At 52.9% G+C, this 25,633-nt stretch overlaps 1 protein-coding gene across 8 annotated transcripts in view; it reads right to left on the bottom strand.

Annotated features, from left to right (window-relative positions):
- The window catches only part of LOC147459719 (uncharacterized), a 196,741-nt gene that overhangs the window by 50,920 nt on the left and 120,188 nt on the right, over positions 1–25,633 (bottom strand). The window lies entirely within an intron of this gene.

Genomic DNA, 25,633 nt, shown 5'->3' with positions numbered 1-25,633 from the left:
CATGGAACTCGACTAACTCACGAAACCAGTACAAACTCTGGCTAGCATCACACTCATCTCCACGCCTAGGACTCACAAGTACAATGGGGGTGTCGAGGCTCCAATGTGCAGGGAGAGTGCAGATGTGCACTGTTGAACACAGGACACGAGACTCAAGGCGTTGACCGTAGAAAGTAGATGATGCCTCGACGACTAGAACCAATCACATATATACAATCATAAAGAGCTACCGAAGGCTAGCAAAATATCCCAGTCCAAATAAGTCTATCTCCAAATTGTGGTGGTGGTGGTTGTGATCTAACCATGATGTCCACTAGACCACCACCCGTATCCCTACCACATGTCACTGTCCAAGCGAGAGTCCATCCACTGTGAACTTTAAACCAACTCTAACTAATTGCCTCTCCTATGCCAGTGACATTGTGGCCCTCCTATAGGTTGCCCGCTACAAGACCACTCACAGTCTCAATGAGAGAAAACACTAAAAACTACTATGTAGACCAAGAGAGTTGAAACCAACGACATATCCCCAATAAATGCTCAGCCAAACCCGCCAAATAATGGTGAGGAGAGAGGGAAAGTACACGTTTATCATTCAGAAGCAAAAGAAGATACAACTGCCATACATGTCACGCAAGGTGGTCATCACCACTCAAAAGCAAAAGAAGATACAGCTGCCATTCCTGTCAAGCAAGGTGGTCATCACCACTGAAACACTGTTAAAAAGAAGAGGGAATATATGCACCGCAGGGGTGGGTAGAAACGAGGTAGGATAGTAGGGGTGGTTAGGGGCGAGGGGGAAGAGAGGAGGTGGGTAGGGACGAGGGGAGATAGGGGCGAGGGGGAGAGGATAGGGGCAAGATAGGGTGGGTAGGGAGTTGGGGGGTGGAGGTGAGTAGGGACGGGGGTGGGCATAACCAGCCAATACACAGTAAAGGGCATTACCAAATCTACAACCTGTTAATTACACAGAGTACTGATGGAAAAGAGAGAGATTCAACACTTGCGTCCAACGGCTAGAATGCCCTACGCATTGATGACCGACACCCTGTTGGGCCACAAAATAGGGGCCCCTTGCCATATTTCTTTATTTGATTGAGATGGGAAATCCCCGAGCAACTTCACAAGCTGTCCAAACCTGTCTAGGGCTGTAATTTCGGAATTCGGCCCAATTTCGGTAGCATAACGGCTTATAACCTGTATAGACCAAAAGTACAAGTCAGGGGTGACTTCCCATGCAATTATGGAGCTTTTCTGTGGGCTGGTGAGAAAAAGCAGAGCGCTGTTTTTCACTGCTACAGCCTCTAAAAAGTACCCGAACTCCTGTACAACCACACTCTAGCTTCCCCGAAGCTTCTGGTGCACTTTAGGAGCAAAACCCTAAACCTGCAATTTTACACAGTCGGCTGTATTTCTTTGTTTTGGGTCATTTCGGACGGAGCTAACGCATCAACACGTTCCCCAAGACCTCTCGCTGCAATGGGACAATTGCCCTATGATTTGGAGGAGTTTTCTCGCGAGAAAACTCTCCAAATTCACGTTCCTTCGCAATGGGGCTGTGCGTACCTGCAGGTGATTAGCAATTAGCTAATCCGGTTCCTGTTTAGAAGTCTCTTGCCTTAGCAAACACGCATAAAACCCACATAACTGTACATGATCATCTGAATAGCCCAACTAGTGGGACATTACGATATATGCAAAGGGGCGAGAGAGATGTATGAGAGCATATCATCACGCTACATGAGGCAAAGGAGAAGGCAAGCTTTCCATTAAAGCTGTAGACCTGCACCCACTACTCACACACAGACACACTGTAGGTCACTCAGTTGCAAAAATCAGCCTCAACTCTCAAATTGGGCGCCCCCTCTTGCTGATGGAAGTGGAAAATCCACCTGGAGCTGCCATGTGTCCACTTTTCCCCTTTTGAGTTGTTTCTCTAGTTCCCACTAACTTATAAAGGGTTTGCTGCAGATAAGGTGCGATATCATCATAATATGTGATCTCCCAATCTGTGTCCACTAGAAGGGTGTAAGTCCAAGTGCCCAAAATACTGCTACATACATAATGTTGAGAGTGATTAGTGTCAAAAAGCCACCTTCTCGTGCGTGGGCACTGTGCTGGGTGGTAGTGTCCCTCTAGCATCGCCAATGCATCACACCCTCTAGCGAGCCTATCTCTGGCTGCACTAGCGATGTGAAGCAGCCTGTGGTGTTTGTAAAAGTTATCCCAAGCTTGGTATACATATAAGTCGACCACCTCCGCTCGCCCTCTAACTAATGTAAATGGGGCTCTACTACTTATATGCCTCGATGTATGAAAGAGAAAATGAAAGAAAATAAAATGTTATATTAACATCTTCTAAAGGCCAAAATAACCTATGAGACCAAAGAGTTTCCTCATGATGAATTTGATACAAGGTCTGAATAAAAGAATGAAACTAACTAAATAAAAACACTACTACAGCTCTAAAAGGTGGGTATCAAGAGCCTAAGGGGTACATATACAAAAGGTGGGTGTGCATCTCGGAGAACAAATCATAGAAATAGGGGAGGGGGGAACGCAGCCCTTAACTACAGGGACGAGGCGGGGGACGCTGGGACGGGGTGCCAAATTGGAACGGAGCCGTGTCATCACACAGGGCAGGGGCGGGGGCGGGGGTGGGACGTGTCCTAAGACGCACGTCCCCGGTGACAAGTCTGGATGGGACGCGGGAAGGGGCCACGTGGGCAGCGGCGCGACGTTTCAAATTTGAATTTCAAATTTTCATGAGGCCGTTTAGGCTCTAGGGGCATTTCACTTTGGGGGGAGGCTTTCTATTTAAGAGCACCCAAGGCTCAAGACTCAAGTGGCTCAACTTCAAGCCTCATTGTAGCGCGGATAATGTGTCGTGCTCTCTACAGTGTGGGTGTCCCTCAGGGCAATGTGCATGACAATCTCACTCAAACAAATGGAAACTCTCTCAAACAGAATGAAACACAAAAACAATGGATAACAACAGAGACACAACAGTGGACCAGAACATGTGGACTCGACTAGCTCAAAGAACCATGTACATACTCTGGCGTGGCAGCACACTCAGCTCCAGCCTAGGACTCACAGGTACAAATGGGGTGTCGAGGCTCAGATGTGCTGGGATGGTGAAGCAGTGCTCTGTGTAAGACTCGCTCTAGACGACTACGTACAAGATAATAGAACTGGCCCAAAACGACTACTCATATGTACAACCATAAAGAGCCACCAACGGCTCATAAATGTCTAGTCAGCTAAGTCTATCTCCAAACTGAGTGGTGGTGGTGACCTGGCCACGATGTCCACTAGACCACCGTAGGTACCCTGCCACGTGTCACTCCCAGCCCAAAGGGTCCGTCTAGTGCGAACCAGACCAACTGTAGGTAACTGTCCAACTGTCTGCCTGTCCTGTGAAGTGACACTGTAGCCCTACTACTACAGGTTACCCGCCACAAGACCGCTCACCGTCTCCGTGAGATAAAGACTGAAACTGTGAAAGAAAACTACTAGTATGTACAATGGTGAGCTCTTGAATCTGTCATCCAAGAGATAGAGTGGTGGCCACTGTTGCCTCCGAAGTATCAGCCTCTGGAGGTGGAGCCATCAAATCGATTGTGGGGCCTTGCTGTATGTGAGCTCTCCTGTCAATAAGTGTGTTTCCTGAGAAATGACCAGCCACCTGCTGCTGAGCAGATGGTAGCACCTGTCCTGTAGTGTACTGAGGACGTCGAGTAACACAGCCATGGCGATTTGCTCCAGCAACTCCATCACAACAAGTCATATTTTGCATCTGAGGCAATGGTGAAGACTGAAACCCCTGAGGAGGAGGATACTGTTGTTGTTGTTGATTGTAGTACTGAACGGGAACTGGAGTCTGTAAGTAAAGTCCCATAAACTGCTGAGAAGGACCCGTTGCTGCACGTTGCTGCATGTTGCACTGGTGTACCTGCTCCAGTCCACCCATATCCCATACCCATCATCGTAGGCTGCGTTGCCCTATTTTCATGTAACAACAATTCTCTTAATCCTTGTAGTTGATTCTGAAGGTCACTAATCACTTGAGACTTTAACATCAGGGCCTGTTGGAGTGCGAAAATAGTGGCATCCCTATCAGCGATGGCGCTCTCAGCAACCTTCAGAGCTCCCTCCATAGCTGCGTGACGCTGGTGTGTGGCCGCTAAACGCTCTGCTCCCAGCTCAATGGTGGCAAGGGCTTGCCTAGACTCTTGCAATATATCCTCAGATAGCCTAAAAAATAATGTAGAGTCCGACCCTGTGGAAGGTCCTGTAACAGTGTCAGGGTGAAGAGATCTGGCAAGTGGCACTGCTCGTAGTGGACTAGGCGCATGCCTCTCTGTCGACGTAGAGATGGTGGGTGAGGAACGTCGAACTGGTTGCTTCACTCGAAGCTGTTGGCTTTCCGAAACTGGCAGGGATACCAAAGATTCTATTGTGTCCTTCACTACCTTTGCTCTCTTTTTCTTTGGCTTTTCAGATAGATCCATTGTTTGTTCAATATCTTTCCCTTTTCCCTTAGAGCTTTTACGCCGCATCGCCGAATCCACATCCATAGGACTAACAGGTATATTAATGACCCATGCCAACATCGGAGCTGCGAAGCATTGAAAGCTAGATTGCACAGATTGCACCTGAGCTCTGAATCGTTTTGCCCGCGACTGTAAAGAGGTAAATAAAATTTGATGAAAGCCACATGGGATGGTGTGGATGAGGCAGTATAGGCCTTCGCAGTGAGAGAATATAGTAGGCACGTCACATCTGTCCTTGCCCTTGCCCTTGATCTTGCCGTTGCTGACTTTAGGATCTCTGACCAAAAAATAATACTTGAAAATGGCCCAGAGCTTTTTATTCTTTGCATAATCAACATGACTCGTACTAAGTAGCTCTTTGAAGTTTGCATGCCTCGATTGTCGCATCTTTCGAAAGTTGTGAATAGGTTCTCGTAGCTGGTTTGACTGCCGGAAAGGTTGTCATCCCCAAAGCGTTACCAATTCGTGTAGCAGTCAGTGGGTGTCCTTTGACTTTGGGAAAAAACTTGAGGAGTGCATGCACCACATCCATGGGAATATCTGAAGGCAGATCGGTGTCTGCTAATGTTGACAGACCTAGCTTGTGTAGCTGGTCTTTTGATAAGACTTCTCTAAGAGACGGATGAGGCTGCTGCAGATGGAAGTTTAGTGTGAACTTGGTTTGGGTCTTGGAAGAAGGAGGCCGAGGAATTTGATGACTCAATACCTGCATGATGGCTTTCCTCTTCTTTTGGTTCTTTATAGCTTCTTCTTCTTCATCATCCTCTTCCTCTTCCTCTTTGCTAGAAGATTCTGAGTCGGAAGCAGAGCTCGAGTCGGACGCCTTGTAATTTTCATCACTGTGATCAGTGGAAGAAACATCGGTGAGGCCATGGCTGGAGGTATCCACATCCTCTTCCTCTGCAGAACTTTGGGATGTCTGAGTTGGCCTCTCTGGAGAGAGAGCTTTCTTCTTCCTTACTTGTTTGCTTGTACCAGCCATCGTAAAGCTAGCTCCCTGGCTTGGTCAATGTGTAGTGTGCAGGGCGAACTCTGGAACGCCCAGATTCAGAGATGAGAGGTGTAGCGTTGTAGTTGGAGTATACTATTTCCCAAAAGCTATACCCGAAAAGCTTATTACTTGGAAAAGCTTGATTAAGCAAGAGGCGAGTACTAGCCTGTACTTTCAAAAAGCGATGGAAAAAGCGATGGATGCAGCTGACGATGCTTTCAACAAAGCGCTTGATACAGGCGAACGATGCAGGAAGAGGAGTTTGGGCGAGGGGACTAGTGAGGACGAGGGATTTGGGTAGGGTAAGGGCGAGGGAAGTAAGGCGGGGGTTGGGTTGGGGTAGGGGCGAGGAGGAGGGTAGGGGTGAGGGTAGAGATTGGATAGGGGCAAGTGAAGAGGGAGGGTAGGGACGAGGGTAGAAAGGGAGTGGGTAGGGGCGAGGGGGGTGAGGGTGGGTAGGGGCGAGGGGGTGAGGGTGGATAGGGGCGAGGGGATTGAGAGTGGGTAGGGCGAGGGTAGGGGCGAGGGGGTTGAAGGTGGGTAGGGGCGAGGGGGTGAGGGTGGATAGGGGCGAGGGGGGTGGTTAGAGGGTAGGGGCGAGAGGGGGTGGGGTAGGGTAGGGGCGAGGGGTTGAGGGTGGGTAGGGGCGAGGGGGTGGTTAGAGGGTAGGGGCGAGAGGGGGTGGGGTAGGGTAGGGGCGAGGGTAGATAAAGTGGGTAGGGCGAGGGGATTGAGGGAGGGTAGGGGCGAGGGGTGTTAGGTAGGGTAGGGGCGAGGGAAGTAAGGGGAGGGTAGGGTCGAGAATTTAAGGGGAGGGCGTTAGGGTAAGTTAGAGTCGAGGGGGTGAGGGAGAGTAGGGCAGATAACCGAGAAGAGAAGGATGCAGTGGTCAGATGCAAAGTCCAGAACTCTAATGGCCGATTCCTGCAGCTAGTATTGCTAGTGGGACCAAAATATTTTTGACATACTCCACCATATTCTTCACATAGAGAGTTTTGCATTGTGAGCCTCATCAAGTCCAAGTCCTTGATTACATGTTATCCCTGTCTCAATCGCCATCTAAGCAATTACACTTGTTCAATCTGAACAAAACCACGACTTTTGGAGACTCTCGAACTGGAAAGATCTTAGCACTTAACAGCAATTAACACTGAGGATAGAAATGATTAGAGGAGGAGTGATTGGGCTGTAGAAGTTCACGACAATACCCAATTACCAAGACTTAGTGGAGAAAAGATATCTTAGAGGAAAGGCGGAAACTTACAGACATAGCAGAAACTGAGACAGTAACAGAACACCCGTTCTGATGGAAAGATAGTGGGGAGGAGAGAGATGGGACCTAGAACCTACAGATGGCGGAATAGTTTGTGGAATAGTTGCACACTTTACTCAAAGGAGTAATAGCATTTGATCCGGGAGCCATTTACCAGTGGCAAAGGAACGCCTTCCAAAGTGACTAACTGGACAGTCCCCTGTGGCAAAATTTCCTCTACTCTGAAGGGCCCTTGCCAAGCTGGAACCAGCTTCTTTGCTTTTTTTAAATATTTTGCCTGATAGAGTAGCACTAGTGTGCCTTGCGTTATTTTCGGCTTTCTGAGGTGGCGATCATGCCACGCTTTGCGACGAAGTTGCTCCGCTTGCAGATCATGTGAAGCTAAACGGCGGCTTTCATCCAATAAGGTGAGACGGGATATAGAAGTAGATTCCATACCCCAACTTGCACGCAGACTGCCCACCCTAGGGGATCCGGAGTTGAACTCAAATGGAGCTATGGCTTCCAAGCCGAAAGCGAGTTGAAAAGGCGTGTGATTCGTTGTTGCTTTGAAAGATGTGCGGTATGCCCAAAGAGTGCCGTGCACAGCCTAAGCCCACGATGCTGGATGGAGATGACATGCTTTCCGCAGGAGGGCGACCAGAACCTTGTTGGTGCTCTCGGCTTGCCCATTGGCTCTAAGGTAATAAGAGCACAACTTGCGATGAAACATCTTGTAATTGGCCAGCAAAGTTGAGATCATGTCATTGACAAAATGACTGTCCCTATCACTGGTGATCTCTAAGGGACATCCAAATCTGCATAAAATATTTTCATATAAAAATTTGGCTATTGTATTGCCAGTGCAATCTACTGTCGCCAGTACCTCTGCCCACTTTGTTGCATAGTCTGTAGCCACTAGCAGATATTTGCGATTACCTGGTTGAGCTGGGGGATATATTGGACCTACAAAGTCCAAGCCCCATCTCTCAAAAGATAGCCACGCCATCGAGACCTACAGAGGACGGTTGGATTGCTTACTTGGCTTCGGCCCACAGTGCTGGCACACATCACAAACCTTAGAATATGCTATTGCATCCTTAAAAACGTAGGGCCACCATAGACCACTCTATAGAATCTTCTGGGCGGTGATGTGACCAGGGTAATGGCCACCAGTGGGACCATTGTGGGCATCCTCCAGAATATGTTCCACCTCATGAGGCGAGACACAACGCTTCAGAACACCATCTGGTCCCGATTTGTAGAGCTGGCCCCCAATTAGAGTAAAAGGCCTGGACTTCAACAACAATCTCCCCTCTTCTACAGTGGAGATGCCTTCTCTGGGTACAGCCCAGTAGATAGAAAATGTAAGACCTCGCCATACCATTCCGGTGTTGTATCTATTTTAAAAAGACTGCTATCTAGAAAGTCATCCGCAATCCTTGTAGCTTCTTCACTTGTGTGAATGCGAGAGAGGTGGTCAGCCATTACATGATGCTTACCAGGACGGAGAACCACTTCAAATCAAACTCTTAGAATAGGAGGAGCCATCGCCATACTCGACCTGCGACCTGTGGCTTATTAAGCAGATAGCGCAAGGCATGGTGATCAGTAATAATTGTGAAGTGGACCCCTAGCAAATAGTGACGAAATTTTTGTAGAGCATACACTATGGCCAAACCTTCCCTCTCTGTGGTGCTATAGTTGCGCTCTGCTTTGGTGAGCAGGCGACTTGCATAATGAACAGGGCGATCCAAGTTGAACTCTTTGCTAGGCTGAGTCAGCACAACACCCACAGCTAGCAGACTAGCATCTGTATGCACATGAAAAGGTAGGGCCCAATCCGGGGCAACTAGAATAGGCGCTTCAGTGAGGCGTTTTTTGAGGTATGCAAATGCTTCAACCTCGGGTGTTGACCACTGGAAGGGAACAGCAACACTGGTGAGCCAGGTCAATGGTTGAGCCACCTGTGCATACATACGTATAAACCTGCGATGATAGCCAGTGTGGCCCACAAAGCTCTGAACACCCTTGGGATTTATGGGAGGAGGTAACTTCAAGATGGCCACTATCTTCTCTGGGTCAGGTGCTAAACCTTGAGCAGACACCACATGGCCCAACAATGTGTCCTCGGTGACCAAAAAATGACACTTGTTCGGATTGAGCTTCAAACGTGCCTCTTTGCACCTCAGGAAGATTGCAGAGAGCTAAGCAAGATGCTCCTTTAGATTTTCTACTGGGGTCGAACATTGAGCTCCCGAGAAGGTGGAAAAGTCGTCCATGAATATGCGAAGGTGATCAGTAAGCAGAGGACAAAAGATGAGATATACTAAAGAAGGCGGTGCATTTTTAAGCCCAAAAGACATTCTAGTGTAGATGAAAATACCCCAGGGAGTCACAAAAGCTGTTTTGACTTGGTCGTCAAGATGTATTCCTAACTGATTGTAGCCGCTGAACCCATCCATAAAACTATACAGTACATGACCGACGACATCTTCGAGGACTCTCTCAGTGAAAGGGGTCAGAAATCCATCCGGGATTGTGACCCGATAGTCGACGCAAACTCGAATTTTGTTGGACTGCTTCTTTGGGGCAATAACCATAGGGGACAACCATTCTGAGTGCTCTACTGGTACAATAATACCTGCTTCTTGCATTTTTTCCAACTCGATTATGACTGCTTCTGCATACTTGGGATTCAGTTTGTAAGCCCGTCCTCTGACCAGCTTAGCCCCCTCAACCAGAGGAATTGTGTGGACTCCTAGCTCTGCTAGGATTCCTTCCAAATCGTGGTAAGACCAGGCAAACACATCCTTGAAAGAGCGCATGAAAGAGATTACCAAGTCGAGTAGAGCGGGGTGATCCCATAACCAAGCGGCTAACAAGATGGGCTGATGGTTGTCAGGGCCGCCTAGGTTGACCTCTCTGACTGGGTCAGGCGGTGCCGTGGGCGAGGCTGCGTCAGGGAGAGAAGACCGTGCCGCCTCTGTGAGCTTCTGGACATTATGAGCTGGCGTCTGATCAATGTTGAAATCAGCATACTCTTCCTGCAACCATCCTGATGGAAGCTCTGCGAATGGTAAATCCTTAGATACCTCAAAGTGCTCCAGCATGGGTGGAGAGTCAGATGGAGTAGAGGCTACGGAAGGAGCTGGGGTGTTGGCCAACTCTTGCAAGGGAGACTTTTTCCCCCTTCTATGGTGGGTTATAGGCTCACCCAGCCCGACGGTTTCCACCAAGGGACCCTCTGAAGGATGGTCACCAGAGACCGGTCCACTTGGTTCTGGCGCATTTGGCTGACTGGGATTACTGGCTTCAGGTGTAGCTTCAGGTGTAGGATCAGGAGGAGAGGGTGAATCTGTTGGCAAAGGTTGAAGAGAGACTACATAGCATGGCATCGAAGAGGTAGCTTCTAACCACTGCAATAAGTCTTCATCGGACCCATCAGGAGGGACTGGCTGCTCCAAGTCAGGGTTGGACTCTACTGACAAAGACCTATGCTGAACGACCGGATCCATACCTCCTTCGAGACGAATTTGTTGCATTGGAGAGCCAGGAGTATGTATCCACATGGTGTCGTTTCCCCAGTCGTGAAGTGCTTCCATATGTCGCAACCATGGCCTACCAATCAGCAAGGGATAACCTCCCTCTACTTGGGGAAGATTAACTACCACAAAATCCAATTTAAAAGTGAAATCTTGTACCTTCAGAGGCACCTTGTCGACTATGCCCACTGGGTAGACTGTTCTCTGATCGGTCAATGTAACAGTGAAAGTAGCAGGTCGGGTAGGCTTTAGACCTAAGGCCATCATAGTGAATTTGGGCATCAAATTGATTCCAGATCCACCATCAACGATGACGCCGGATAGCTGGTGCCCAAAAATAGATACAGTGAAACGAGGACTTTTATAATCGGTGAGGGGAGCAGTTGGATAGGAAATCAAATAAGACTCTGAGGGCTGTACAGGGAGGTGCCCGCCACTAGGCCCAGCCCCCGGGTACAGAGACTGAATGACTGACAGAGTGTCACTTCTAAGTGTTGCGTCGAGCCTTAGCATGTCGTATAGTGACACCTGCTGAAAAGTATTTTTCAAGATGGCTTCTGCTATGGGCTTGTCGCCTTCGAACTGGGCTCCCTTTGGGACCTTAATCTGTTCCAAGTCAGCCACTGCTTCCAAGAAGGCTCCATCAATGTCAGATAACAAGGAAGTTGGTTTGCTCTGAGCAATTTTGAAGGACTCGTCCTTTGGGTCAGGTAGACCAGATTGAGGAAGCGGGAACTAGCGAGGTGGACCTGTGGGCAGACTGAGACCAAGAGCTGCTCTTTGTGCCCGAGTAAGGACACCAGCAGGCTCCTCCACTTGCAGTGGCTTAACCACATGAGTAGCAGGTGATGGTTGAGGCACGGTGTTCACAGTAATCAAATTTATCTTCGGGAAGGTGAAATCTTGCTGGTTCTGAGTCGAGCCTGAAGACGTGGATGCCCTTTGTGTGGGACAATCCTTACTGTAGTGATCCTTCGAATCAAGGCAATGACGACGAGGAGGGGACCCCTCAGGTAAAGGACACTTGCTCTGATAATGCCCATATTCTCCACATCTGTAGCAGAGTATGGGCCGATTGGAAGGACGAAACGAGGGACGAGGTGGTTGCTGCATGGAGTTGGAGGCTGAAGTGTAGAAGCTCTGAGGGGTTGAGGTGGCATTAGCATTATAAAAACTCAGTCGGGAAAGTACTTGATATACCTTGGATAGCAGGGGTATTGAGCAAAGGTGGCATGTAGTTGGGATGGCCGTAGTGGGAAACCATGTTGGATGCTGGTGCTAACCCCTGTTGGAGAGTAGGACCAAGACTTTGCTGTATTTTGTGCAATCCCTTTATATAGTAGCAATCCTTATCTTCGTGACCCGATTTTCCGCAGAAGTGACAATAACAGCGAAGGGGACAGTCTTGTGGAGGGTGTCCTGGAGAGCGGCATGAACTACACCATACCATAGCCTTAGTCTCCTACTAAGACCTGAGCTCTTCTAACTCTCTTTTAAGTTGATCATAAGCCTCTTGATGTGGAGGCTTCTCCTATCTAAGAGAGAAGGATCTCTCTTCTTGAAGGGCCTGCTGTAACTTTAGGGCTTCCAGTTCCCTTCGTAAAGAAGTCAAGGGGTCTGATGGACTGTCCACGAGTACAAGGGCAGTATCTAACTGAGCAGAGTGAGTGAACTTCCTTCTTGCTCTCTCTATTCTAGTAGCAGTAGCAACAAAGTCCTCCAGACTGGCTTCAGGACGGAGACTTTCTCTGAGATTTTGTTGAGAAGTCTTGGGCAGATCCTTCTCTACCCACTTCTTCACAATGAATTCCCCTGGTTGCTGAGGCAGCTTGGCGACCAGGGACTTTGTTCTGGTCATGAGCTCTGCAAATGTCTCCTTGGGCTGGAGCAACAGGTTGGCCAACTCATCTAGAATCTTCTCTTGATAATCCCTTGGTCGGAAAGCTTCACAGAACTGCTGTCTTAACATGGTCCAAGCAGTAAAGTGGTTTTCAGCAAACTGACTGTACCATTTATCTGCCCCCCCCCCCCTGTTGCGCCATCACTGCCCCTCACCCCCCTCCCCCCCCCCTCTCTCTCGCCCTCGTGCTGCCTCCAGCCCCCGCGCTGCCCCCTCGCCCTCGCATTGCCTCCCTTGCCCTCTCGCTGCCCCCCTCGCTCTAGCGTTGCCTCCCTCGCCCAGCCCAGCCGGCCACCCTTGCCCTCTGCTGCCCGCCACCCTCGCCCCTTGCTGCCCCCAAGCCCGTCCGCTGCCCCCCCTTCCCTGGCCGCTTCTCCCTCCTCCCCCCCGCAGCTTCTTGAACTCTCGCTCGCCGCTTTATCCGCCCCCCCATCCCCCCCCCCCCCCCCCCCCCCCCCCCCCCCTTTCCTCATCGTTCCCGAAGGTCTTCTGCACCTGGCTCTACAACACTTATTTTTCGGACAAGTGCTCGGCGTACTCGGTTGCAGAATTTCTTCACCGTCCGCTTCTTCGACTCAGCAGTAGACAGATGGAGACTCCAGCTCCGCCACAGAGGGAATCGCCTGAAGCCGCCTCGCCCGACCCCGCTGAGCCCACCGTTCGACTTGCTCTTTCGCCGACAGAGCAAGCGAGCCTTGCCGCAGAGGTAGAGCGCTTGCAAGCGACTTCTGTCATCTGCAAGGTTCTTGGCACCCGTCCTAGCAGAGGAGAGCTGCGAGACCCTCTCTAAGCCTGCCTTCTCGCAGAGGTGGGCAAGATCTTGGATGTGCAGATTCTCGGACGGGGGTACTACCAGATCGAGTTCGAGACTTCCGAGATGCCCTCTAAGGTCATAGCTATGAGTCCACTGGCCATCCGAGCATCACGCGCCCACTTTCGACAGTGGAGACATGGTTTTGACCTGACTTCGGATGTGCTAGTAGAGGAGGCAGACATCCCCATCTCAGTCTGCTTTCCGGGTTTACGGAGGGAATACCTTCCACTTCTCTCCAGGATTGGCTCCGTCATCGGGACTGTCCTGGAGACACCTCGTACGGCAGCATCAGTAGCTGCCAAGGCGGCTGGCATCCCTTCAGCTCGAGTTTTGGTCAGAGATACCCACACGCTCCCGAAGGTCATCCTTCTGCCTCGGGTGAGTGGGGGTTGGTTTAGACAGAGTGTGGAGTACTCGGGTCTCCCGAACCAGTGCTTCATTTGCAGACAGATGGGCCACCTAGCGAAGGCTTGTCCACGGAGGAGGCCACGACCTGCACCTCAGCCTCAACCCCAACCTGCCAAGGTTGGGGCCGCAGCCACAGTCAGCGGCACAGCGCACAGAGTCAGAGCCACCCTCCGAGCCTGGGGCTCCAGCGGAGGAGGGGTGGCAGCAGGCCCGTGGCCGTCGACGCAAGGGGCCACAGCGACAGCGTGGGACTCAGAGTGGCCCTCAGGTGCCTACTCAGTAGCAATGGGTTTCCACGAGGAACCGCTTTGGTCCTCTTGAGCAGGAGGAGCCCCCTACGCCAACCTCCACCTCCACTTCACCCTCGCCAGCTGCCCCACCTTCAGATTTCCCCTCCTCCTCATCCCCTCCCCCGCCCTCTGCTCCCGCCCACTCCCCACCTAGACCCCCTGTCTCTGTCGCCCCACCCCGCTTCTCTTCCCCCCCCCCCCCCCCCTCCTCCTGCTTCAGTACCACAATCGACTCAGGAGACTCGTCCCTCGCCGACGGATAGGAGATCTCTTGGCAGCGCCTTTGCCACGAGTCGCCTAGCGAGAGAGGGTCAGCCCTTCTTGCGGCCCCCTCTGCAGATTCAGACATCTTCCCTTGCAGCTATCCCTCGTGGTCTGACGAGCATTGACCTTCGACGCCGCTAGGATTTCTTCGATTACGGGTTCACTCGCTTTCTCGGCGATTCCGCAGCAGACCACGAGGCAGCCTGCTTCAGGGTCCACGCTTTGTTCCTCGCCGCTAGGGGGACAGAGGCCTTAAACTCAGCAGTTGGTTTCTCCTTCCCCCTCTGTGGTAGGACCGAGACAGAGTGGTCCCTCGACTCAGTGGTTGGATGGTTGCATACACAGGTTCTCGAGTTCTCTCAGCACATGGGAGAACTTGGAGTTACAGCTTTGCTGCAGACATTGTGGCCACTGGCCAAGTTTGCAGTGACACCCCCAGACTCAGCAGGATGTAGGCACATTGTGGTGTACTTTTTTGCTGATACGCAATGCTATGTATACATTCATGAGGACTTCTAGACAGAGGAGGTTGCTTTACGCACGGCTCACTCTGCTTGGGCTTGGGCCAGGCACTCACTACAGTCTCGCCTATCTAGAGGACGCTCGGATGCGGATTACTCCCCATCCAAGCGGATTACTCCCCATCCAAGCCAGCCTCGAAGATAGCCCGTCTTGCTGTTGCGGCAGCATCTATTCTCTCTCGCTCCCCATGAGGATCGTCTCGTGGAACGTGCAGGGACTAGGTGGGCCCCAATTTCAGCGACAGCGGAACTGATTGCGTCAGGAGCTTCAGTGTTGCCTTGTGGGAGGAGAGATTGATCTCCTTATGCTTCAGGAGCACCATTTGTCTGAGAGCCGCATTCGGCGATGTGGTCAAATTTTGCGTGGACGTTATGATACCTTTTGGTCAGCTGCTTTTGGACCTGGAGGCATCCAGGGTGGGGTATGTATGACTATTGCAGACTCATTGCAGCAGGCCATTGTGGGCAGAGGGATTATTGTGCCAGGCAGGGCTCAGTGGATTACTATGCAGGTTCAGGGTGGCCTTGTGGGCTTCCTGAACATCTATGCGCCCAATGTGGCGAGTGCTCGTGCAGAGTTTTGGTCACAGATTGTTGAGTCTTTGCCACAGGTGGACCATTGGTGTGTAGGAGGGGACTTCAACATGTTGGAGGACCCTTCTGACACGATCGGAGGCAGCCATGCTACTGTGCATGGAGTCGAGTTAGCAGCTTGGGAGAGGTTGTGTATGACTTTGAGGGTCTCGGATACATGGCAGCATTCTGGCTTTTTGAGGCCTCCAGAGAGTCTTGCCTTCTCTAGATCGGACCGTAGAGTGGGAGGAGTGAATCTATCGCGGATAGATCACTTCTACACTAGTGACCACTTCAGTGACTTGGGGGGATCAGTGGGCATCCTGGCACGGACATCCTTCTCGGACCATGCACCAGTGATCCTCACAGTGGCAGACAGGCAGAGGAGTGGGAGCACGATGCTTCGCATCCCAGAGCCGGTCTTGTTGGACTCAGCACTCAGAGAGAGGGTAGAGGCTCTCTGGACAGAGGGCATGGACAGCCAAGCTCTACCTGCAGACAGAGTGGCCTTAGGCCTAGCTCAACTTAGCCACTTTTTTCTCCAGGAGTCTCTGGCTCGACGGGCTGCAGCGAGAGAGGAGGAGGAGCGTCTCAGACAAGGCATTGCTTCACTACAGAGGATGCAGGAGCAGCATCAAGACAGTCCATGGTTGGAGGACCAGTTACAGCAGGCTCGACAAGAGCTTGCTTGCACAGAGGAGAGGCGCCATGAGTTTGCCTTTCATCGACAGGCATCTCAGTGGACTCAGGTGGGTGACAGAGTGACAGGTGCTTTTTTTGAGACAGTGGGATCTCGGCACTCGCATGCCAAGGTCAATCAGTTGAGGAGACCCGATGGGTCAGTTGTTTGTGAGCCCGAGGATATGCGTGCAGTTGCTACTGACTTTTACCGTGAGTTACTGTCGGCTGAGTCCCAGACAGAGAGACAGGATGCATGCAGGGAGCAGGTTTGGGCACAGATGCCTTGTCTAGTGACTGAGTAGATGCGCTAGAGGCTAGAAATACCTCTTCAGCTTGAGGAGTTGCACACGGCTCTTAGGGCCCTCCCTCGTGGTAGCTGTCCAGGTGAGGATGGGCTGACTCCGAGCTTCTTCTTGGAGTACTGGGACCTGCTTGGCCCAGATCTTTGTAGTGCCTTTCAGTACATTCTGCACACAGGAGTGATGCCGGATAGCATGAGTGAGGGCTTGATTTACCTCATTCCAAAGGAGGGTGGCTCCTTGGATGAGATTCAACAGTGGCGCCCCATCACCATCCTCAACTCAGCCTACAAAATTCTTGCCAAGGCTCTGAGTTTGAGGATTCAGCCACTTTTGGAGAGCCTTATACATGGGACTCAGACAGGTTTTGTCAAGGAACGCAGTATCCTTGACAACATCTTCACTTTCTGGGAGGCTTCTGCCCTGGCACGACTCCGTGGGGAGGACCTTGTGATTCTTCTTCTCGATTTTGAGAAGGCATACGACAGAGTTGACTGGGACTTTCTAGAGGGCACGTTACGCAGGATGGGCTTCTCACATGCTTGGATCAGAGGGGTGTCAGCTTTGTACAGACAGGCTCACAGTCAGGTGCTTTTGGCAGGAGGTAGAGGTGAGCGCTTCATGCTCACACGATCGGTCAGACAGGGTTGTCCTCTTGCCCCCTTTCTCTTTCTGTTCTATGCGGAGGCGATGAGCAGATTTTTGGTGTCACAGCAGGTTGGTCTGAGGGGCTTAGCACTCCCTATATGGGGAGATGAGCTTTTGGACGTTGAGTTTGCCGACGACTCGGCCTTGTACTTAGAGGGCCAAGAGGCCAATTTACACAGATGTGAGCAGGCTTTGGAGACCTTCTGCTGTGCATCGGACGCACTGATCAACTGGAGAAAGACAGTGGCTTTCTCGGTTGGCAGTGCTCCTGTGCCAGATTGGATGCCACGAGAGGGTTTCAGGTGGATTCCTCCAGGGACTACAGTTCGGTACTTGAGTTGTCAGGTTGGTTTGGACTTGTCCCCCGAGCAGCAGATTGCTCCTCTTCTCCTGTCCATCAGGAGAAAGCTGTTACATTGGAGCTCAACACGACTTTCTCAGGCTGGTAGAGTAGTAGTTGCCAACCAGGTGTTGTTGGCAACTATGTGGTACATCACTTCTTGCTGGATCTTCTCGAGTTCTTGTATTAGCCAGGTAGAGAGGCTGATCAGGAACTTCCTTTCGTCAGGTCGCGACACTCAGATTGCCCGAGCCAAGGTGGCTTGGTCGGTCATCACACTTCCTTGTTCCGGGGAGGGCTTGGGATCATTGATCCAACACAGCAGAGCAGAGCCTTCTTGGGTAGTTCGTCGTCAGAGGACTTCTTCTAGGCGAGGAGCCCTGGAAGGAGTTCTTGCTGAGGCTTCGTGCCAGGGTGCCTTAGTCAGGAGGCCCTTGGCAACCTTCGACCAAATGGATCTTTACAGAGTTGAGCCGAGTTGGTTTGAGCAGGAGACTGGAAGACCGATTCGCTGTGAGTTTGCTTCGATCTTGGGAGCTCTTACGGCGTGGCCTAGAGCAGGGCCTAGAGCAGAGACAGCCGACGTGCACGGAGGAGCGCATACAGCAGCCCCTCGTCTGGAACCCCATGGTTAGCACCTCAAAGAGGCCACTTGGTTGGGAGTTGGCCTCATGTTTCTTGGGGTCCCATGGCAACAGGTCCAGCACGCTCTCTAGGTGACTGGCTAGAGTTCACAGGTTTGTCAGAGGAGGTGCAGGCTATCCAGCTACTACAGGGCATGAGAGGGTTGTAGAGCATGTGTCAGGACATCTCAGAGTCAGTTCCAGCTGAGTGGCTCACACCTCTCGAGCCAGTAGCACCCCGGTGGATGGGAGCCTTCACACGACTGGAGGTTCTCATTTCAGTCAGAGACTGTCCCAGCCCTGTTCTTCGAGCTTAAGGGTGGGGGACGTTTACAGCGAGTTGCAGTAGAGGCCCCGCAGGTAGCAGAGTGCTGTTTCCAGAGGATCCAAGTTGTGGGCATCTGTGGGAGGACTTGCGTCATAGACCCTGACCCTGCAGCTCTTGAGGCACGACACTGGAGGCTATGGGCTTGGGAGTGCTGTCCACTGGCACGAGTACAGTGGGATCCTGGTGAGTGGCTATGGAGGGACCCCTTCTCTTCTGCAGACTGCCCAGGAGTCCCCTTCTTTCAGTACACTGTTCGGCTTGGATGTCATATACTTGCAGCACATAGAGAGGCCCGCCCCGCTGTAGCACGTCATTGGTAGGAGGAGGGCCTCACAGTCGAGTTCTTGGCAGCTTTTTGGCAGAGGCTGTGGGACTCCAGACAGCCGAGGCGCGTCACTTTGTTCCAGTGGCTGGTTGCACACAGAGCCACAGCAGTAGGGAGCTGGCTTGTGCATAGTGGTCTCTCGGCCGCATGTGCAGCCTGTGACCAGTTGGTGGAGAGTCAGTGTCACTGTCTTTGGGACTGTCCCTCGGCCCAACAGGTGTGGCTACGAGTTCTTCGGCTGATGCCTGCCCTCGCCACGGCTCGACAGTACACTTGGGGGGCAACCGCTTGGTTCACCCTCACGGGCCCGGCACTTCAGTTTGAGCTATCCTCCACCAACAGGATGATAGTGATGCAGGGGGGGCGACTTACACTCCAGCCTGCTTCAGATCTTACTCCATAGGAGTGGTGCAGTGAGAGAGAGGAGTGTTGGGAGCTCATTAGCGGCCTAGCTCTCTGGTTCATCTGGCGGGCCCGCTGTTTCCGCATCTTTGAGGCTCGCCTTGTGCCACCAGCAGAGACTGTTCGTGACTTTTGGCTAGAGCTGATCCATACTCTCAGAGGACAGCTTGAGGGACTACAGGGCAGCTCCAACCGCATGCGGGAGCGCCGCGAGGCTTTCCTTCGACTCTAGCGCCCTGGGCCTTTCTACACCATTGTCCACGGGGTGCTCAAATGGCACTACTGTTCACCAGTGTGGCTCTTCCCTCCCCCCATCTCTTGATTTAGCCTCATTGTATATATGCTGTTTTCTTTTTTTTTTGAGAAAAAGATCCTTCTATTAGTTAATGAAAACTGCCCATAGGGCTACATCCACCTCTGCAAGAGAGGGCTACAACAAGCATGGTGGGGAGACTCTCCCAATGAAAAAACAGCATATGTACAATGGGGCTAAATCAAGAGATGGGAGGAGGGAAAAGCCACACAGGTGGACAGTAGTGCCATCTGAGCACCCCCTGGACCATGGAGTAGAACGGCCCAGGGGGCCAGAGTCGAAGGAAAGCCTCGCGGCGCTCCCGCATGCGGTCGGAGCTGCCCTGTAGTCCCTCAAGCTGTCCTCTGAGAGTATGGATCAGCTCTAGCCAAAAGTCACGAACAGTCTCTGCTGTGGGTACAAGGCGAGCCACAAAGATGCGGAAACAACGGGCCCGCCAGATGAACCAGAGAGCTAGGCCGCTGATGAGCTCCCAACACTCCGCTCTCTCACTGCTCCACTCCTGTGGAGTAAGGTCTGTAGCAGGCTGGAGTGTAGGTCGACCCCCCTGTATCACTATCATCCTGCTGGTGGAAGATAGCTCAAACTAAAGTGCCGGGCCCGTGAGGGTGGACCAAGCAGCTGCCCCCCAAGTGTACTGTCGAGCCGTGGAGAGGGCAGGCATCAGCCGAAGAACTCGTAGCCACACCTGCTGGGCCGAGGGACAGTCCCAAAGACAGTGACGCTGACTCTCCACCAACTGGTCACAGGCTGTACATGCGGCCGAGAGACCACTATGTACAAGCCAGCTCCCTACTGCTGTGGCTCTGTGTGCAACCAACCATTGGAACAAGGTGACGCGCCTCGGCTGTCTGGAGTCCCACAGCCTCTGCCAAAAAGCTGCCAAGAACTCCACTGTGAGACCCTCCTCCTGCCAATGACGTGCTGCAGCGGGGCGGGCCTCACTCTGTGCTGCAAGTATATGACGTCCAAGCCGAACAGTGTACTGAAAGAAAGGGACTCCTGGGCGGTCTGCAGAAGAGAATGGGTCCCTCCATAGCCACTCACCAGGATCCCACTGTACTCGTGCCAGTGGACAGCACTCCCAAGCCCATAGCCTCCAGTGTCCTGTCTCAAGAGCTGCTGGGTCAGGGTCTATGACGCAAGTCCTCCCACAGATGCCCACAACTCGGATCCTCTGGAAACAACACTCTGCTACCTGCGGGGCCTCTACTGCAACTCTCTGTAGTCGTCCCCCACCCTGAAGCTCGAAGAACAGGGCTGGGACAGTCTCTGAGTAAGCCCTGAATGAAATGAGAACCTCGAGTCGTGTGAAGGCTCCCATCCACCGGGGTGCTACTGGCTCGAGAGGCGTGAGCCAGTCAGCTGGAACTGACTCTGAGATGTCCTGACACATGCTCTGAACCCCTCTCATGCCCTGTAGCTGGACAACCTGCACCTCCTCTGACAAACCTGTGAACTCTAGCCAATCACCTAGAGAGCGCGCTGGACCTGCGGCCATGGGACCCCAAGAAACATGAGGCCTACTCCCAACCAAGTGGCCTCGCTGAGTGCTAACCATGGGGTTCCAGACGAGGGGCTGCCGTAGGCGCTCCTCCGTGCACGTCGGCTGTCTCTGCTCTAGGCCACGCCGTAATAGCTCCCAAGAATGAAGCAGACTCACAGCGAATCGGTCCTCCAGTCTCTTGCTCAAACCAACTCGACGCAACTCTGTAAAGATCCATCTGGTCGAAGGTTGCCAAGGGCCTCCTGATCGAGGCACCTTGGCACGAAGCCTCTGCAACAAGAACTCCTTCCAGGGCTCCTCGCCTGGAAGAAGTCCTCTGACGACGAACTTCCCAAGAAGGGCTCTGCTCTGCTGTGCTGGATCAATGATCCCAAGCCCTCCCTGAGAACAAGGAAGTGTGAAGACCGACCAAGCCACCTTGGCTCGGGCAATCTGGGTGTCGCGACCTGACCAAAGGAAGTTCCTGATCAGCCTCTGTACCTGGCTGATGCAAGAAACCGAGAAGATCCAGCAAGAACTGATGTACCAAATAGTCGCCAACAACACCTGGTTGGCAACTACTACTCTACCAACCAGCGAAAGTCGGGCTGAGCTCCAATGTAACAGCTTTCTCCTGATGGACAGGAGAAGAGGAGCAATCTGCTGCTCGGGGGACAAATCCAAACCAACCTGACAACCCAAGTACCGAACTGCAGTCCTTGGAGGAATCCACCTGAAACCCTCTCCTGGTATCTAATCTGGCACAGGAGCACTACCAACCAAGAAAGCCACTGTCTTTCTCCAGTTGATCAGTGCGCCCGATGCACAGCAGAAGGTCTGCAACGCCTGCCCACATCTGTGTAAATTGGCCTCCTGGCCCTCTAAGTACAAGGCTGAGTCGTCGGCAAACTCAGCGTCCAGAAGCTCATCTCCCCGTAGAGGGAGTGCTAAGACCCTCAAACCAACCTGCTGTGACACCAAAAATCTGCTCATCGCCTCCGCATAGAACAGAAAGAGAAAGGGGGCAAGAGGACAACCCTGTCTGACCGATCGTGTGAGCATGAAGCGCTCACCTCTACCTCTTGCCAAAAGCACCTGACTGTGAGCCTGTCTGTACAAAGCTGACACCCCTCTGATCCAAGCCTCTGAGAAGCCCATCCTGCGTAGCGTGCCCTCTAGAAACTCCCAGTCGACTTTGTCGTATGCCTTCTCAAAATCGAGAAGAAGAATCACAAGGTCCTCCCCACGGAGCCGTGCAAGGGCAGAAGCCTCCCAAAAAGTGAAGATGTTGTCAAGGATACTGCGTTCCTTGACAAAACCTGTCTGAGTCCCATGTATAAGGCTCTCCAAGAGTGGCTGAATCCTCAAACTCAGAGCCTTGGCAAGAATTTTGTAGGCTGAGTTGAGAATGGTGATGGGGCGCCACTGTTGAATCTCATCCAAGGAGCCACCCTCCTTTGGAATGAGGTAAATCAGGCCCTCACTCATGCTATCCGGCATCACTCCTGTGTGCAGAATGTACTGAAAGGCACTACAAAGATCTGGGCCAAGCAGGTCCCAGTACTCCAAGAAGAAGCTCGGAGTCAGCCCATCCTCACCTGGACAGCTACCACGAGGGAGGGCCCTAAGAGCCGTGTGCAGCTCCTCAAGCTGAAGAGGTAACTCAAGCCTCTGCCGCATCTCCTTAGTCACAAGACAGGGCTGTGCCCAAACCTGCTCCCTGCATGCATCCTGTCTCTCTGACTCGGGCTTAGCCGACAGTAGCTCACGGTAAAAGTCAGTAGCGACTGCACGCATATCCTCAGGCTCACAAACAACTGACCCATCGGGTCTCCTCAACTGATTGACCTTGGCATGCGAGTGCCGAGGTCCCACAGTCTCAACAAAACCACCTGTCACCTTGTCACCCACCTGAGTCCACTGAGATGCCTGTCGATGAAAGGCAAACTCATGGCGCCTCTCCTCTGTGCAAGCAAGCTCCTATCGAGCCTGCTGTAACTGCTCCTCCAACCATGGACTGTCTGGATGTTGCTCCTGCATCCTCTGTAGTGAAGCAATGCCTCGTCTGAGACGCTGCTCCTCCTCTCTCGCTGCAGCCCGTCGAGCCAGAGACTCCTGGAGAAAGAAGTGGCTAAGCTGAGCTAGGCCTGAGGCCACTCTGTCTGCAGGTGGAGCCTGGCTGTCCATGCCGTCTGTCCATAGAGCCTCGACCCTCTCTCTGAGTGCTGAGTCCAACAAGACCCGCTCTGGGATGCGAAGCATCGTGCTCCCACTCCTCTGCCTATCTGCCACTGTGAGAATCACTGGTGCATGGTCCGAGAAGGATGTCCCTGCCAGGATGCCCACTGATGCCCCCAAGTCACTGAAGTGGTCACTAGTGTAGAAGTAATCTATGCGCGATAGATTCACTCCTCCCACTCTGCGGTCAGATCTAGAGAAGGCAAGACTCTCTGGAGGCCTCACAAAGCCAGAATGCTGCCATGGATCCGAGACCCTCAGCGTCATACAAAACCTCTCCCAAGCTGCTAACTCAACTCCATGCACAGTAGCATGGCTGCCTCCGATCCTGTTAGAAGGGTCCTCCAACATGTTGAAGTCCCCTCCTACACACCACTGGTCAACCTGTGGTAAAGACTCAACAATCTGTGACCAAAACTCTGCACGAGCACTCGCCACATTGGGCGCATAGATGTTCAGGAAACCCACAAGGCTACCCTGAACCTGCATAGTAATCCACTGAGCCCTGCCTGGTACAATAATCCCTCTGCCCAGAATGGCCTGCTGTAGTGAGTCCGCAATAGTCATACATACCCCACCCTGGATGCCTCCAGGTCCAAAAGCAGCTGACCAAAAGGTATCATAGCGTCCACGCAAAATCTGACCACATCGCCGAATGCGGCTCTCAGACAAATGGTGCTCCTGAAGCATAAGGAGATCAATCTCTCCTCCCACAAGGCAACGCTGAAGCTCCTGACGCAATTGGCCCCGCTGTCGCTGAAACTGGGGCCCAGCTAGTCCCTGCACGTTCCACGAGACGATCCTCATGGGGAGCGAGAGAGAACAGATGTTGCCGCAACAGCAAGACGAGCTATCTTCGAAGCAGGCTTGGATATGGGGAGTAATCCGCATCCGAGCGTCCTCTAGATAGGCGAGACTGCAGTGAGTGCCTAGTCCAAGCCCAAGCAGAGCGAGCCGTGCGTAAAGCAACCTCCTCTGTCCAGGAGTCCTCATGAATGAATACATAGCAAGGCAAACACTGCGTATCAGCAAAAAAGTACACCACAATGTGTCTACATCCTGCTGAGTCTGGGGGTGTCACCGCAAACTTGGCCAGTGGCCACAACGTCTGTAGCAAATCTGTAACGCCAAGTTCTCCCATGTGGTGAGAGAACTCGAGAACCTGTGTATGCAACCATCCCACCACTGAGTCGAGGGACCACTCTGTCTCAGTCCTGCCACAGAGGGGGAAGGAGAAATCAACTACTGAGTCCAAGGCCTCTGTCCCCCTAGCGGCGAGGAACAAAGCGTGGACTCTGAAGCAGGCTGCCTCGTGGTCTGCTGCGGAGTCGCCAAGAAAACGAGTAAACCCGTAATCGAAGAAATCCCAGCGGCGTCGGAGGTCAATGCTCGTCAAACCACGCGGGATAGCTGCAAGAGAAGATGTCTGAATCTGCAGAGGGGGCCGCATGAAGGGCTGACCCTCTCTCGCTAGGCAACTCGTTGCAAAGGCGCTGCCAAGAGATCTCCTAGCCGCCGGCGAGGGTCCAGTCTCCTGAGCCGACTGAGGTACTGAAGCAGGAGGAGGGGGAGAAGGGGCTGGGGGGGGCGGGGGAGAGGAGAAGCGCGGTGGGGCGGCAGAGACATGGGGGGGGCGAGGTGGGGGGTGAAGGGTAGCAGAGGGCGGGGGAGGGCATGAGGAGGAGGAGGGGAGATCGGAAGGCGGAGCGGCTGGCGAGGGTGAAGCGGAGGTGGAGGCTGGCGAAGGAGGCTCCTCCTGCTCATGAGGCCCAAAGCGGTTCCCCATGGGAACCCACTGCTGCTGAGTAGGCACCTGGGGGCCACTCTGAGTGCCAGGCTGTCGCTGTGGCCCCTGGCGTCGACGGCCACGGGCCTGCTGCCACCCCTCCTCTGTTGGAGCCCCAGGCTCGGAGGGTGGCGCTGAATCTGTGCTCTGTGTCTCTGGCTGTGGCTGCGGCCCAGCCTTGGAAGGTTGGGGCTGAGGCTGGGGTGCGGGTCGTGGTCTCCTCCGTGGACAGGCCTTCGCTAGGTGGCCCATCTGTCTGCAAATGAAGCACTGGTTCGGGAGACCCGAGTACTCCACACTCTGTCGAAACCAACCCCCACTCACCCGAGGCAAAAGGATGACCTTCGGGAGCGTGTGGGTATCTCTGACCAAAACTCGAACTGAAGGGATGCCAGCCGCCTTGGCAGCTACTGATGCTCCCGTACGAGGTGTCTCCAGGACTGTCCCGATGGCGGAGCCAATCCTGGAGAGAAGTGGAAGGTACTCCCTCCGTAAACCCGGAAAGCAGACTGAGATGGGGATGTCTACCTCCTCTACTAGCACATCCGAAGTTGGGTCAAAACCATGTCGCCACTGTCGAAAGTGGGCGCGTGATGCTCGGATGGCCAGTGGACTCATAGCAATGACCTTGGAGGCCATCTCGGAAGTCTCGAACTCAATCTGGTAGTACCCCCGTCCGAGAATCTGGACATCCAAGATCTTGCCCACCTCTGCGAGAAGGCGGGCCTGGAGAAGGTCTCGCAGCTCTCCTCTGCTAGGTCGAGTGCCGAGAAGCTTGCAGATAACGGAAGTCGCCTGCAAGCGCTCTACCTCTGCGGCAAGGCTCGCTTGCTCTGTCGGCGAAAGAGCAAGTCGAATGGTGGGCTCAGCGGGGTCAGGCGAGGGGGCTTCAGGCGAGTCCCTCTATGGCGAAGCTGTAGCCTCCATTTGTGTCTACTGCTATGGCGTAAGAAGAGGACGACGGGAGGATGCTGCAGAAGGGCGCGCAAACACTGCTCCAAGGAGTTGGAACAGATACCAAGAGTGCCGAAACTGCAGGGAGCAACCGAG

Source organism: Adiantum capillus-veneris, chromosome 4 (genome assembly GCF_014529385.1).
Source record: "Adiantum capillus-veneris isolate H3 chromosome 4, ASM1452938v2, whole genome shotgun sequence".
Lineage (NCBI taxonomy): Eukaryota > Viridiplantae > Streptophyta > Polypodiopsida > Polypodiales > Pteridaceae > Adiantum > Adiantum capillus-veneris.
Note: the sequence above shows the minus strand (reverse complement) of the source record. Positions and strands in the feature narration are given on the sequence as shown.